A 16,473-nucleotide genomic window follows, 5' to 3' on the forward strand; every position below is an offset into this window, starting at 1 on the left:
AGCGATAATTATCATGTCACTTTGTGTCCCCTTCGCCACATAACCCTACTGTAGAGGTGGTCTTCACGTACGTCTTCAGCGCCTAATTAAAAAAAACACAACCTGTCAACTTAACTGTCAACCTGTCAAATTAAGCTTTACGGAAATTTTAAAAATATCCTGTGGCAGGTAGCATAATTCTTATCGTTGAGCTGGGTTATTCGAAGAGGCGGACATTAGTAGCACGAGAAATCGAAACACATGTTCAACTAATTAACAAAAATTCACTAATTACCTTCTTAGATAATTACTTTACGACACATTGCAATTTACGAATTGTTGCCGGTGAGTTTGCAAGACGCATCCACTTGAAATTAATTTCCAAGATGGCCCCAGTTTGGAGATATTATTTCCCAAAGTGAGGGACGAAATACGTGGGCGTTCCAGTTACTTTTGCGCTTCAATGTATAAAACGGCATTTTGGTAAAAAATTAAGTGGAACAACAGTGCATTTTTACGGCGAGTTTGATGGCGCATATCTCCAATCTGCTGTCATTCCGCAAATTCATTCCAAGTGTATACGCCTGACAAGCTCACCGGCTACAATTCGTAAATTGCAATATGTGTCGTAAAGTAATTAACTAGGAAGTTAATTAGTGAGTTTTTCCTAATTAGTTGAATATGTGTTTTGATTTCTCGTGTCACTGATGTCCGCGTCATTGAATAACCCAGCTCAAGGACAAAAATTTTCTACGTGCCACAGACGATTTCTAAAAAATTCCGTAACACTTAAAAATTATCACAATCAACGCAACTGACGGTGGCCTTCTCCGGACTTGCGCCAGTTGCACTTTCGCCCTGCTCCTTAAAGAGGCAGGACGCTTGTCGAGTTAGGTATTGAACAACATTGCAATGTGGTAAACGCAATTTAAATCATGGATCCGGAACTTCAAAGAGGTTCAACATAATGCTCACGCATTTCTCTTTCGTTTACCGCTATATCGCCACCGAAGTTTTAAAATTTCATTCCAGAAAATCTGAGGACACAGTTGAAAAAAAAATGCAATTGCACAAAAGGAGAGTGTTTGTCCCCACACGGTCGCGTATCCTCTCACCTTTAAGTGATTAAGCCATGACAAGATGAGACAAACCACAATATGTGCGAAGTGAAAGTGCCTGAAACGCTACACAGTCTGCGGCCGCGTCGTTCGTGAAATACTGTACGTGAAATCAAAGCAATTTGCGAGAATGTTAGATCCGTCTTCGATGCACTTATAGTCACAGAACACTCCACTTTCGTTCTCTAAACTCGCCGAGCTTGTCTACGACAAGTTTTCAGTATTACGGTTACGATGAGGGCAGGCCGGACAATTGTCATGAAGGATATGTACAATTGAATCCCCTGTAGAGGGATCGCACGATGCATATGTCTATTGCTTTAGTAATTTGGGCAGGTTTCCTGCACTAAAGAAGGTGTTAGAGGGCAGATCGTTCAAACATATAAAAAGTGATTATTCAGTCCTATAGCCAGAAGGGTGTAGGCATAGCCTAGCCATCAAACAAACATGTGCTTTGACCAAACAAGCAAAACTTTGACCAACAAACTTTGACAAAGAAACAAGCAAAGTTTTGAGCTTTATGTCGAATTCTTCCGCTATACTACCCTGAGACGCACTTTTTACCATGAGACGCAAATTCAGTTTTGGCGATTGTGCAGCAGTGACGGGGGCTGTTGCGATCGAAAAATTGAATAGTTAAGAACAAACGCGTCAAAAAAAAAAAAAGAAAAAGTAGAACGTCGCAACAGAAACACAACACTCACGTAAACGCAAAACACTTGGTCATTGTTCACACTGCAGCACTTTACGACATAATGCGAGTAAGCTCCAAGAAATACGATTTAAGAAAGTGCGGTATTGTACTTCGGAGACACGCTATCTATGAGCTCCTATACGTTGATTGTGTGGATTCAACTGCACGAAGAGGGCATGGCGAAAGACCGTCGTCATCTTGACGATCACGAAAATAACCGTGATTTACAACATCAATAGACGTTCAGGCGGCACCAAGTTGCAACTGTACCGCGCCCTGTCCGCAAATCCCCCTGTGTACCTATAGGCATTGGTACCCGATACATTCTTCATTTTTTATTGCGGGTCTCGATATGATTAATGTTTGCTCATGGTGTGCCGTCGCCGTAATCATCCACGAGGCTACCGATACTGGCAGAGGCGGAAGCAGACTCCTAAAACACGACTGCAAAGGACGCTATCTGCCACCAATGTAATCATGCGTATATATATAGTGGCCGGTCACGCGATTCCAAGTGCACAAACATCTACCTATACTGTGCCATTCTTTGCCTCTGTGCTTGGTGTAGCGATGCATGGTGCACTAGGTCTTCAATGCCGAATCGCTAAATTACCAATTTTGCGTCGCGGAATTGGTCACGTAGCTATTCGGCATTGTAGTCACGTAGCTATTCGGCACCATGTTGCTCGCACATCGTCACCAAATTTCGATTCGCGTAATTTGGTGACGAGGCTCAGAATTTTTGTATATTGTTACGCGCTATTCACGCGCACTGAAGCACGCATCCTGCCGAGCATAGAAGACAGACGGTGAAAGACGACAATCGGAGTCGTGTTGTTGTTCTGCCATCTTGCCTGCAGCCGTCTCTCTCTGCATATATTTGGTAAATATGATTTCCTATCCCTTTTGGCTACTCTCATCCCCGTGGCATTCTTGGCGGAGGTGCTGGGTACCCACACGGTACAACGGAGCTCCACAGCGGCCGACGCTTGGCTTTATCCACGATGGCGGAAGAGGGGTCGGCGCCCACCAATACTCTAAACGTCTCCTGCGTATCTGGACTGCTGGCTGGTTAATGTTTTCGTCCACTTTAGATCCCAACGCTTCGGGAAGGTATACGTTACCTCAGGGTATCGCTGGCTGAATACTTTCGCATTTAATAAAGATGCGTTGAGTGGTCTCCGGATTTTGGCAACATGCCTGATCTTGTTGCGGATATTTTCTCGGACATGTCTTTGCCCAGGCAACCAGCCCGGTCCTCAAATAGCAAGGTACTGTCCTTTGTGTTATCGTGCAAGATTTTTCTTCTAATTTCTTTCTTGTCATTCTTGGGAATCTCCATGGATATTTTTGTTTCCGTTCTTAGCATCGCATTCACTGTCTCTGTTTCTCTCACTTTCAGTTTGATGAGTTCTGGTTGTCTATTTATCCTTTCTAATACCATGTACTTTGTTGCCAACTTTCTTGACCTCTTCCTCCATTCTGTGTCCGCGCTTTCGAGGTGCAGAAATTTGTGCGCTTTAGCCGTCCATCCATTTTCATCGATGTCCCCGAGTCTTGCTTCAAAACTAATTTTGCTCTGCGCTTCTCTGACTTCAATAGATGCCTAACCCATGTCACCCTGCACTGCCTCATTTGTGGTTTTACCCTGGCCTCCCAACGCCAACCGGCTTACCGATGTTCGCTTAACACGCAACCCCGACAAGATATCTGATTTGAAACACAGAATGGCATTTGCGAGAGTTAGTGTTGATAACCTTACTCTTTTCCAGATTCCAAGCACCGCCTCATATTTACTGCAGCCCCAAAGTGCTCTATTTTTTATTATTGCTATATTTCGCTTGCCCTCCAATTTCAGATCAGGATGTGAAAACACGTGCGCTCTGGTGGGAGAAATTACAACGATAACTAGAGAGGTTAGCTAAGAGAGAGGCTTGGTATGCTATTGCAGGTTTAATGTATCACAAGAAAACAAAGAAGGAGAGATAAGAAGGAAATCGCACACACATCGACTCGCACACAAAATCGTAAATGTAGGCAACATTGACAACCACGAAGTGGAAAGTCCAGCTTAATGGCACTAGCAAGAAACAAAAAGTTACCCATCTCTGTCACTTACGCTGCCGCAGCGCAAACCCGGCTTGACATTACTGAAAAAACAACATCAGCTGATACCTTAGAAACGTAGGCAATGAATGTTTAACAGGAAACCACAATATCATATATATTTTGTTAGCTACTGTACACGAAGAAAGAACACTGCGGGATTCCTGGCTTTAGCACTTGTGACACGCCCTGACAGCGTTCTTTCCGTATTCTCAGCACGGAGCATTGAAGTGAAATAACGTCCTAGCTGAGAACATAAAAATCTGCGCAATTCGCACGACTTCAGAAAGAAACGGGACCCGTGAATGGAAGCAAACTAACTCAATTATTATGCGTCTCATACAACACAGGACACTAGGACGGAACAGGGACCCGAAGAGTGGTGGCACTGAAGGACCTTTGGTATAAAACGAAAACGCTCCGTTAAAAAAAGAACCAACAGCATGGTTCAGAAACAGCTCGCATTTGTGACAGCCTTGACGATTGCTGACATATAAGGAAAGTGAATACAGCAGGAACAGTGCTGACGTCATCGGTGGCGCTGAATGAATAAAAAAAAAAAAAACTGCATGCCTCGAAAGGGCTCCAAAGAGGGCAAAAGCGCTGACTTCGAGAGGCACTGTTTTCCGGCCATCGATTTGTGCCTAACCATATGCGCATATGAATCACAGCGTCGATGTGCCTTTGCGGCTCTTCCGAGTGCGCGGGCGGCGAGTATGCAACGGGAATCTCCGACCAAGATATACAAACATTGAGAAACGATCGCACAGACTGCGACGAACCGACACTATCCTGAGAGATTCACGCTATTCTTGGGACGGTTCAATATATTTGTGCGGAGAAAGGTTCAGCAGGTGAGCAATTGCAATGCACCATGGCGCTTTTTACGGAGAAAGATGCATTTGGAGGCGGTGCTAAAGCAGCAGTTGTGGCCACTAGCACCGCGCATAAAAAAGAAAAATCTTCATGTATCCTGCTCTCGGCAAAACATCTAAGCAGAATTCCGAAACGTCTGCTGATGGCAAATCGACAAGCATACACCATATACCACTTACAGGTATGTATAGAGGTACAGAGCTTGCTTATGATGTGGAAGAAAGAGACATCATGCTGAGGCCTCACATATTGCAAAGGCCAGTGTGCCTTCCCTGGAAGTCAGCTATAGGGTCTTGAAATGTTTCTATCCGCGTCCAATTTTGTGAATTTTCCACACGGATGAACCTCATATTCCATTTGCATAAACTTCGGATAACTTTCATAGTCTCCCGCATAGTCATTAAATTCAATGCTTTAGGGTTGTATGCCCAGTATACTATAAACAAGCGCGAGCTTGCTATTTTAAACGATGTTGAGGCATAAGACGAAACGAAGCAAAATAATAACGAAGTATCGCATTATAGAGTGTCTCCTACAGCTGTTCGTTACATTCAACGATTGTGACGGTAAGCTACTTACATATAAATTCATTGTGTATATGTTTATTATTCGGGGACACTCAACAGCACGTTGTATAGGCTCTCATAAACGCGGTTGCCTCTTAACTTCCGCGAACCCTGCTACAGGTGGGAAACCAAGAACAGTGGGCGAGAAATGTAGGGACGCTGTCTCAGTCGGGCCCGCACTAGAGACGGCGAAACGCTTCTCAAACCGGGCAGAAGCCGCACCAACCACAAAAGCAAAGATCCTCGGTCAACCGCAGACGCACCCCTTGTTCGATCTGGGCCCCCTCAGACACTCAGCTGTACGCGAAGCTATTCCCGCACGAACCACCGGCGAGCCATCAGATATTGCTCTCACGCCGCACATAGCAAGGACTCCGATGGCATAGGCTTGATGTTGGCGGTATTGGGAAGAGCACAGAAAGGAAGGCAAGCAGGCGAGGAACGCGCTAGGTTGGGCTCAGCCTGTCACCCGGAGAGACGTGCTTTGACGCCTTTCGTGCCAGGCTGATTGCATTTGGAGAGAGAGGGAGACGCACCACGCCGGTTGCGGTCGCTTGCTGCCGCATTATTGGGCTCACCCGGTCCGGCTCTTCTGCCTTCACTATTTCTTAGCTCAGGAGTTCGCCATTGGCTCGCGGCAGTCACGCAGCCGTCATCGCTGCGGATGTGCCCGGCATCTGCGAGCTGTCGTGGTTGACAACGCGGATTCCGAACGGAGATGAAGACGCTGCATATCCTGACGGCGACAGCACCTCGCCTACTCGCTGCAATAAACTTGTGCATGCTGCGTGCTTACGGGTGTAGAACGTGCTCCAATTTTGAAAGGAGAAATGTGGCATCACAGCATGCTCGGCACAATCTGTGCGTGTTTTACAGCGATATGAAAAAAAAAACTTCCAGCGTTTCTTACTACTTTTTAATATATTGTATTGATTATCGTATTATTATTACTTTGGATTGATTTCTTTACTTACTGATAACGAATAATTCATGTATGCTGGAAGAATGTTCAGTGTTTGTTTTTCCTTATCGCAGATTTTGTGGGAACTAAAAATATTCTGCCTTTCTTCCACGATCTTTCTTTATTCTCTGCGAGTGAACTTAATCTGTATGTATATATAGCGAACTGCTTAATTGTTATTGGTAAGAATTCTCTTCGCCTCAGTCCATCCTTTCAGTCGTATACAGCAACCTATTGTTCTGGAGAAGCCCATGACTAACTTACTGACACCATTTGCAATGGCTCGTTTTGTTTTTTTACGGTCTAACAAAAAAAAGCAGTAATAAATAGTTTAATACTATAAAATTCACTATAATACTATAATTAACTATAAAATTCTCAAAATCTTTACTTGATGTTAATGAGTATCTGTTTCAAAAATATAACCTAACTATTAGCAAGTATCAGCTCCGGCTAGTGACTGGCACCATGTTTCAGTCGTATCAGTGGCTGGCACCATGTTTCAGTCACTGCGACGGCGGCAAGCGCAGCGTTTTACGCACATTTCGAAACACCGAATTTTACGGCCAACAAGCACGGCTTGAAGCAACAGTATACAGAGTGGAACGAACGGCCCTAACAGCATGAAGATATGTTTACAAGAGCAGCTACAAGAAAGACGTTCTCTTTCATCGCTGCCTGGGAAGCAGCGACAGAAGCACTGGTGCTGTTTCCTGCCTCCCCCCCTTCCCCCCACTTCCCGCACCGGTTATTATTCGCTATTTGTCGACGGCCTGGTTGCGTGCCGAAGCGAAGCGGGTAACACACGCGTCGAATCACATCTCTCCGGCCCCGGCACTGTCCGCTCGAGGCGAACCTCTTTTCACGGTGGTGATTCAATCAGCGCTCGACAGTATACAGACAGGGTGTTCCACGAAGCGGATAGATGAATGTAGTATACAGGGCAGCGTTGTCCGCTGTTGGCGTGACGGCCCGGCAGTTCAGCTTACAGTATATAGAAGGCCTGCCCCTCGCATTGATGGTTCGGGTATATAGAACGTCTCACGGATGCTTACCTTTTCCATCTTCGTCTTCTCTTTCTATAGCTATACCTTCATTTGTTTTTTTTTTGCATCCACTTTATCACCATCCTGCTTCAGTAATATGGCATGAATATGGCACAAATCTGTTCTTTGAATGCCTGTATTTCGTAAGTCACCAGCTGCCGTCGCTTATTCATCGTCCTCGCCATTCAGTGCTATACACTTTGTAGCGCCTCGATAAAGGCTGTAATATTGCTTTCTAAGTCTACCCCTTACATTATAGCTAAGGCCGTGATTGACTGGGCGATGTGCTAGATCTTCCTGCGGATAGAACAATCTCGCCGTGTCTCGTCCTGCAGAAAAAGATAAAGTAAAGTGCTCTGCTGACCAGTCGGCTTCACCAACACCACCTATAGACTGAGGTGTTGGCCTCACCCGTCAATAAACGAAATCGAAGAGGCATAATTATTACCTAAACGCGAAAAACTGTCTGTCTGTCTGTCTGTCTGCCTGCCTGCCTGCATGCCTGTCCGTCCATCCGTCCGTCCGTCTGTCTGGCCGTCTGTGTGTCTGTCTGTCTGTCACTCGATTCAACCGCCCGTCCAAAACCCATTCAACCGCCCAGACAAAACCGATTCAACCGCCCTGCCGAAACCAATACAACCGTCCGGCCAAAACCAAGCGAGCTACTAGCACTGGTGGCGCGGGGTCATACACGTCAACATCATGCCGTGCAAAGGAAACCTCAGGCTTATTTGAGGCAAAAATATGTACATAACTGTGATCCGCAGCGTTCATTTAATTAAGAATAGACATTGGACTGGTTGTTACATTAGTTAATGAAAAATCAGCGTCTTAGAAATGGTGTCGAAGAGACGCTACCCTATTAACACAAGCCGACTGAAGCCGCAGCTCTGTAGCCGGTTTTAAGCCAACAGTAATCAAAGGTCCCAACAGATGGCGCGAGAGCAGGGCGAACGCGAGAAATTTGAATTGAATTCAGCGAAACCGCCATTGCATCCATCATGGGAGGAGTGAGAGCGGAGGGGAAGAGCGTGAGGAGTGGGGAGGGGGAGAAGAGAGGGTGTTGCGTATCAGGGGCGGCAGAAGACTATCGTCTTTCGACGTCATTTGCAGTGAAGCAAGCAGATATGCGGCCAATTTTCTTTTTATCCTATATTTCAAACGCCTGCAAGTTTTCAGCGATGAGACTATTGCAGCCTCAAATCCTTTGGTATGAAGTGGAAGTTGTCTGCCCTGAGGTCTGTAGAAGGGTTCTTGCACAAAACGCCTTCCCGTTCAGCTTAGTTTCCTCGCGCAGTATAGAAGATATTCGCCCAGGGAGGCAGGTCTTTTAGTTGCTATGCGCGTATGAAAGATGATGGACAAACATCTCTCCTGTTTCACCACCTCATTTAAAAAAAGGAAGTAGAGAAAAGCAAATAATGTGTCGGTACTGAAGGGAACCATACTCTGATATGGCGGGGGAAAGGCAGACAAGTACATCAGGTTTTGCTGGACAAAGAAATTATTGGATTTCTGTGACGTCTAAGGTGCGTTAATTTCTCCATAACTCGGGCCTTATGTAAACTTCTGGAGAAAGTATACAGTTACATTTGGTTAAGGAAGATCCTTTGCCTACTTCGGCACACGAGATTACGGCATCACTTAGGACTGGGTAGCCATGCCACTGATAAAACAAGATCAGGGAACGTTCCGATACATATATATAGGAGGTTTGTGAAATACGGGCTGAAAACACGCCCAATAGCTCATCAAAATTTAATAATCGTACATACAAGAAGATAACTGAGTACACGAAAAATTTATCGGTCCTTCCACTCTGTGAATATGGATGATAAGCGAAGCTTGTACCTTTGTATACCTAACCATCCCCTTTGCCATAGACTTTATGTTTACTGGAATGTGCCCTTGTGATTAACGATATGTGCATTATGTGGATACTGGTGACATCAATGAAGATAAGTTGGCAGTGAAACACGTGTTTAATGAACATCGGAAACTTCACCGGTCAATTTTTTGCAAGTGAGCCGAGTAGCCTTGTGAACGCTGCGGTATACTGCAAGGGGTTCGGTCATTACGGGAGATGGTCATTACGGTCATCATTACTGATGAGATACAAGCTGTTTCCGAACCACAAACGATTGCGTTCGATGTCTCAAATTTGCTCGGTGGCGTAGTTAGCAGCATCCGCCCGCCCATTGCCGCTTGCAATTCTTCAAAATTAAATGTGTCCGTCACGTAAGACCATGAATGGCTCATACCCCCTTTAAGCAATGCCTCATACCCCCGTAAACGTGGCCTCCCCATTACAACAAAAGAGGAGTGAAATTCTACGCTGGAATGATGAGCGACATTGGAGCCAGCTGGGGAAGAAGATGACGACGACGAACGCGGAGCAATGGTACGAGCGCGTTCGCGCGGTTGCGCTGAGGGGCGCCAACGTGCCAGTTGTGGAAGACGACGACGCTCGAGCCATTGCTGACGATGATAGTTTCTGCGAACATACGCATAGACATAGACATAGACAAGCTACGCTTGTAATCAAAGCCATTTCGCGAGGACAATAACTTTTCTAGATGTAGATGTAGAAGCACTTATCCTCTTTTGAAGGAAAATGCTTGTTTTGTCATTCTCGTCGTATTGCAATCACTGAATCAGATACCTTTAATATGGGTCCTGCTTTTCTCGTGTCACTTCCACCACTGTTAACAGTGCGCAATCCCAATTTATAGCACTCTTCGTGCTCTCCCTTCATATGCGTATTATTATCATAGCCTATCTTAAAACGACGCCTCGTGTGATGATTGTGGTAGCGAGGAGACTCTTCAAAACCTTCGCTGTGGCTGTCCTTGCTATATTTTATAGAGGCGGTCGCTCGCAATCGCGATAGCGCGCTTTGACCGAAGACCTCTAACAGAAGAACTCATTTTAAAATGCCGAGATCACAAGCTATCGCAGCGGAGGGTGACGAGGACACTGTTGCAGTATTTAAGGACAACAGACTTGGACGACACTGTTGCAGTACTTAAGGACAACAGACTTGGACAAGCGGCTGTAGCCTGGACAGATGTTAATGGTGCTACAAGTGCTACTCTGCTGTGCGGTGATAGCATGTGGTGATAGTGACTGACTGTGATTGGGTAACTGTGCTCCCTTTCTTTCTCCATCTCTACTTTCTTCTCCCTTTACGTAGGGTAACAAACCGGTTCTTCCCATCTGGTTAACCTGCCTGCCTTTCCCCTACCACCAGTCTCTTTCTAAAGCGCAATGTGCGATTACCTACATTATTGCGCATGCACTTCTTGATGCAATTTCTGTGCTGTCAGCTGCCCAGCCTGGTCCGTATCACGCTCCCTCCGAACGAAACATCACGGTGCGGCGCCAGTTCAGTTGACGGTCAATTCAATTTTCAAAATGCATCTGCAATGCTGTGGCTAATGCCAGCGCATAGGCCTGAAACAGGTCCTAATGAGCGGTCTAAATCACCACAGAAGCGATTTTTGTCTACGTATTCCGTGGACTTTCGCTTTAGAATGAAACGGGAAATGAAACGAAACGAAGCAAATATGGCGGCGGGCGGGACGACGCGTGGGCAAATGAGACAATAAATAAAAAGCAATGCAGGCCTAAACTGGAACAACTGGGACAAGACGAAATGGTCATCTCGTATGTAATGCTGAATATCTCGTGTTTTTTTTTTTCATATCACCGACATTAATCAGTGTTGTGCTTGGTCAGTATACTTCTGCGAGAGAATATTCGCGAACCATGAATGCTGATGGGTTCAGTTGAGGTGCCCACCTCCACTGACGCTGTTATGGTGTCTGCGATAGAAGTTTACTTCACCGAATCCTTGACAAGCGCTTTAATATCCCTTTTCAGTCACAGCACGTTCACCTAACTTATATCATAAAAACAAAGCTTGGACAATGGCAGGTTGGGCTTGTGAAAGAGAGGGAGGAGAAGCTGCCGAGTTTTGGAAATGTGCGACCTCGACGCGGGCGTGCAAAGAGACAGCGCCGTTCCCCGAGTCGCCCCCAGGTAAGCACTTCGTTTCTCAAGCAATGCCGAATAATCGTATCTCACTCAGCGCCAGATGTGTCCGATACACAACCCTTTGGGTTCCCGGGGAGAAATCGCCGTTTCCACGACGACGTACCGTTGAGCCGTCACGGGCTATTCACAGCACGCACGTGCTCTGAATAGTCTAAATAGATGCGAGGTGGTGCTCTGCCTCGAGGCCGACATTTTCCTGCCATCGTTCGATCGTCAAGCGGATAGGTTGGAATGTTTACGCATGACATACGTAGGTACGTGTGCAGTGGAGGACGTTTTTCTAAACGCCCTGCAGGTTAGACTTGCATAACCTTCCTTAGCATTATTTTTCAATTTTATCTTTTACTTTTTGTGCATAAGCACACATTTACCGCATATAAGCCGCCGACCAAAAAGAAAGAAATTTTGATATCGGCTTTCTGCTACAAACAGTATAGGCAGATCTGTGTAACTCTGGCCCACTTGGAAACTATTGGCCATTGCAATTGGTTTAAGAGGAACGTAATTTTTTCTAACCATCCGTGACGACGCTTTGCAGCAAAGGTTAAAAAACCAGGTTCTGGAACCTTTGCGGGACTCAGCGTTGTCGACGAGAGCCGACTCGCGATTCGAATATTCAAAGATAAAATATTATTATTTTGGCCCAACGTAAATCATCATCCTAGCTGTACGCGAATTCGCAGCACACCTTACCGGTCCCCTTTTTTTTTTTTGTACCATAGAAGTTGTAAATTTTCTCGAGGTGTCTCGCAAACTTCTGCCTCACGGAAATTACGTCATTGCCCGACATGGCTCAACACAGGAAGTCTTGACACCCCTCCGGTTGTGCTAGTTTGCATATCTGTTTTCTACGGAATTGTGCAACGAAACAACAAACTCCACAGAAATATGCTCACTGCAGCAAATATATGCCTCCAAGAGCATCATTCATTTAATAAACCGAATTCATTTCTTGTGTTCTTTCTTTTATTTAAAACGAGTATCTAATTTGCTTTATTTTGTTCTTTCGGCCGTTTTCGTACTCCTACGGGCGTGTTCGTCGCCGTTTTTGTAGCTCTTTGAGATGCACGTGCTTGGGCACGAGAGTTTGGTAGCGTCCGAATGTTTAGATGTTCTTGTAGGTGGTGGCGCTGTGTCGCGTTTCTCCGCCGCTAAATACTGTTTTCCTTCCAGTCCATGCTCTGGAAATGTACTCTTCTTCCATGGGTAATACGTATTTGAATGTCGTATACTTGCAAACCTGTTTGTTCAACATTCCAATGGCACGCGCCAGCCACAGCTTCTGCGGTAACCTAGTTTGGGTCAGAAATCAATTAGTACTATATTTTTTTAATGTGAAACGGCTTCCAGTTCTGTCAGCATATAGTGAGTCGGTTGCTAAAACCTCATGTAACGAAAACATGCAATGCTTTTGCCGCTTGTATCCATGTAACCGTACTACCCTTTGGTATAGTTGTGTATAGGAAGGAAGCTATTACTCGACCACGAATGCGTCGAGTGCGCAGATGACGCCGATGTCGCGCCACACATGACACAATCAGGGCTAAATTTAGCCTCTAGCCTCTAACTCGGCCTTCAGAGCCGCATTGCTCGGCAGTACGTTTGTCGAACCGAGCGGGAGTGGTCGCGTTGCAGAAAGCTCAATCTGCTATGGAAGGTGTAATCCATCAAAGTAAAACCTGCGCACACTGCAGGCACGAGCAGAGAGAGAGGAAACGACAGCCCGAGCGTGCGCGAACGGATGAGTCACCACCCTCCTCGAAGTCTCCGGCGGCCTCGACCAAAAACGCGAGAAATGTCTAGAATATTCCCAGGCTTTGTTCATGCTACGGGATCACGACTCCGTCAGAAGGTTAGAGAAGCGCCGGCGAAGGCAATAAAAGCACCGTGGGGAATCAGTAGGGGGATCAGACCGCGCCGGTGAAGAGATGTGACGTTAAGACGTGATGTCTGCGGAAGAAGGTGATTCACCGGCAAGCTAACCGACGAGTTCTTCGAGTGTCTGCATTACCGGAAGAAGTTCCTTCTTCGAGATTTGCCTCGAGCTACGCAGAGATCGTCCGGCTCAGGACCAGCACGCGTGAATACGAGTGGACACTTTGTGTTCCTATTCATGCTGTACTGTACGTGTTGGACTGTCATTAATTATTTTCCAGAGTTTTGCTAACAGCCATCTTAATTGCATTGTGTTGAGCCTAGCCGAAGTGTGTATGTGTGTATGTAACTGCCTTATTTGAAGAATATATTTTGTCATGTTTTGACAACGCTGCGCTCTGACTCGGTCTTCGGACCACATCCGGCGTTCGCTGGCGCACCAGAGGGCCCCTTATTAATTGTCCTTGCTTTCGTGGGGTTGTTTTCGGAAGCTGACAAGTCGGCTTTGGAATTTGGCCCGGCGTTGGCGCCTCCTCCACGGGGTGTGTGACACCCTGCAAGTGCGCAATTTGTTGCAGAAATTTGATGGTTGCTCGTCTAAGGCCTACCTGCGTTCGGCACGCAAGGCCCAGAAATGGTGTGAAGAGACTCAGGCAGCAAGGCAGAGGGATGTCTATTCGTGCCCACCACCTTTTACCACAGCGAGCCCGTTACGAATAAGAAGGGAACCCGATTGCAAGATTAGAGCGTAAGTCCCCCCTACTAGCGGTATCATAAGTTAAACATGTACGCCTTGTAGTGCGTGAATGACTGCGACTTGTAAATTTGGTTACGTCATTTATGTACCCTAGTGCCCATACACCAGACTTGTATACGTTACAGAATGAAATAACCAACTACAATTGCTTTACTGAAATATGTAATTGATTACAGTTGCCAATTACTATCCAGCTGAAAGTATCTGAACAATCAATAAAAATCAATCAATTAATTTAACTTTACTTTCCTTCTTACTTTTATTACCATTGTATCAATACTATATATAGATAGAATGACGTGGCCTGCCTTTTTCAATGTCTCCTCTGCAGCCCTTCGCACGTGAACCCGGCGTGGTTGCTTAATGGCTATGGTGCTGGGATCGCGGGATCGAATCCCGACCACGGCGGCCGCATTTCGATGGGGGCGAAATTGCAAGAACACCCGTGTAGTTAGATATAGGCGCACGGTAAAGAACCCCAGGTGGTCCAAATTATTCTGGAGTCCCACACTAAGGCAGCCTCATAATCAGACTGTGGTTTTCGCACGTCATCATCATAATCATCAGCCTATATTTATGTCCACTGCAGGACAAAGGCCTCTCGCTGTGATCTCCAATTACCTCTGTCTTGCGCTAGCTGATTCCAATATGCGCCTGCGAATTTCCTAACTTCATCGTCCCACCTAGTTTTCTGCCGTCCTCGACTGCGCTTCCCTTCTCTTGGTATCCATTCTGTAACTCTAATGGTCCACCGGTTATCCATCCTAAGCATTACATGGCCTGCCAGGTCCAGTTTTTCTTTTTAATGTCAACTAGAATATCGGCTATCCCCATTTGCTCTCTGATCCACACCGCTCTCTTCCTGTCTCTTAATGTTAGGCCTAACATTTTTTGTTCCATCGCTGTTTTTGCGGTCCTTAACTTGTTCTCGAGATTCTTTGTTAACCTCCAAGTTTTTGCCCCATATGTTAGCACCGGTAGAATGCAGTGATTGTACACTTTTCTTTTCAACGACAGTGGTAAGCTCCTAGTCATGATTTGGTAATGCCTACCGTATGCACTCCAACCCCATTTGATTCTTCTGTAAGTTTTCTTCTCATGATCATGGTCCCCTGTGAATAAGTGACCTAGATAAACGTACTCCTTTACAGACTTTAGAGGCTGACTGGTGATCCTGAATTCTTGTTCCCTTGCGGGTCTATTGAACATTGTCTTTGTCTTCCGCATATTAATCTTTAACCCCACTGTTACACTTTCTCGGTTAAGGTCCTCAATCATTTGTTGTAATTCGTCCCCATTGTTGCTGAATAGGACAATGTCAACTGCAAACCGAAGGTTGCTGAGATATTCGCCGTTGATCCTCACTCCTAAGCCTTCCCAGTCTACGAGCTTGAATACTTTGGCACGTAAAACGTATAATTCGCACGTTATTTATCGTAACACAGAATTGCCTTTCAACATCTATAAGGTAATCTTTCGTCGTTTTCTTCACAAGTGTAGTGACACTGAAAACTCGCTTGATGTGCGCGCTGCAGAGGATGGCTGTGTTGTAACGCACAAACACCTTGCTCACAAGGTGATTGTATGCAGAGTTACAGAATGCCGCATTGCTCGAGTCTGGGTCCTCTATGAATCACCGTGCCTCGTTGTTGCTGGGGTTGGGGGAACACGCTCCTGATAAGGTCGAAGTCAACGACCGAAGCACTGTCTTAAAGTGCCAGCCCGCCACGTACCCGGCAACCTTCACTCGTTAGCCATTTAGACGTAAACGACTAATCGTAATGGATGCCGGCAAACGTTCACGTTCCTTGAAAATGTGCTCAATTTGTAATAAAACTTAACACAAAGCTGCATATTATTCAGCCCTAACAGTACTGTTCGTACGCTACAATTTCAATAATAGGCGTATACGAGTCGCGTATATGTCAAACGGATAGAATCATATGCGTTTAATGTCTAAAAACTGGTGTATATATCAGAGTAGTCATAGACTGCACTAAGCGACGAAGCATTGAGCAGCAGGTCTTAGTGCCTAAGAGGTCCGGTTAAAAGCGCTTCCTGGAGAGAGAGAGAAAGTTGTCATACGAGCAAAGCTCGCAGGTGTGAATTCCGAGGAGGCTTGCAAATCTGCAAGCCTTCCATGTTCAGGTGATTGAGGCGTAGCTGTAATATACGCTGATGGTTTGAAGGAGGTAGCCCATGTACATGTTTTTAATCCCTTTGGACACTCTAGGAGACTCTTCAACACCTTCTCTGTGACTGTATTCGCTACAATTTACCGAGGCGATCGCTCGCAATCGCGACAGCGCGCTTTGACCAAATACCTTCAACTGGGGAAATAATTTTAGTTTGTCAAAGGTATATGTAGTATGTTATGCATGGGAATGCCTACGGCATCAGCACTCGGCTGTGATACTGAACTTCTTTATGTGTTCTCGG

The sequence above is a fragment of the Dermacentor silvarum genome, chromosome 4 (assembly GCF_013339745.2).
Source record: "Dermacentor silvarum isolate Dsil-2018 chromosome 4, BIME_Dsil_1.4, whole genome shotgun sequence".
In the NCBI taxonomy this organism is placed as follows: domain Eukaryota; kingdom Metazoa; phylum Arthropoda; class Arachnida; order Ixodida; family Ixodidae; genus Dermacentor; species Dermacentor silvarum.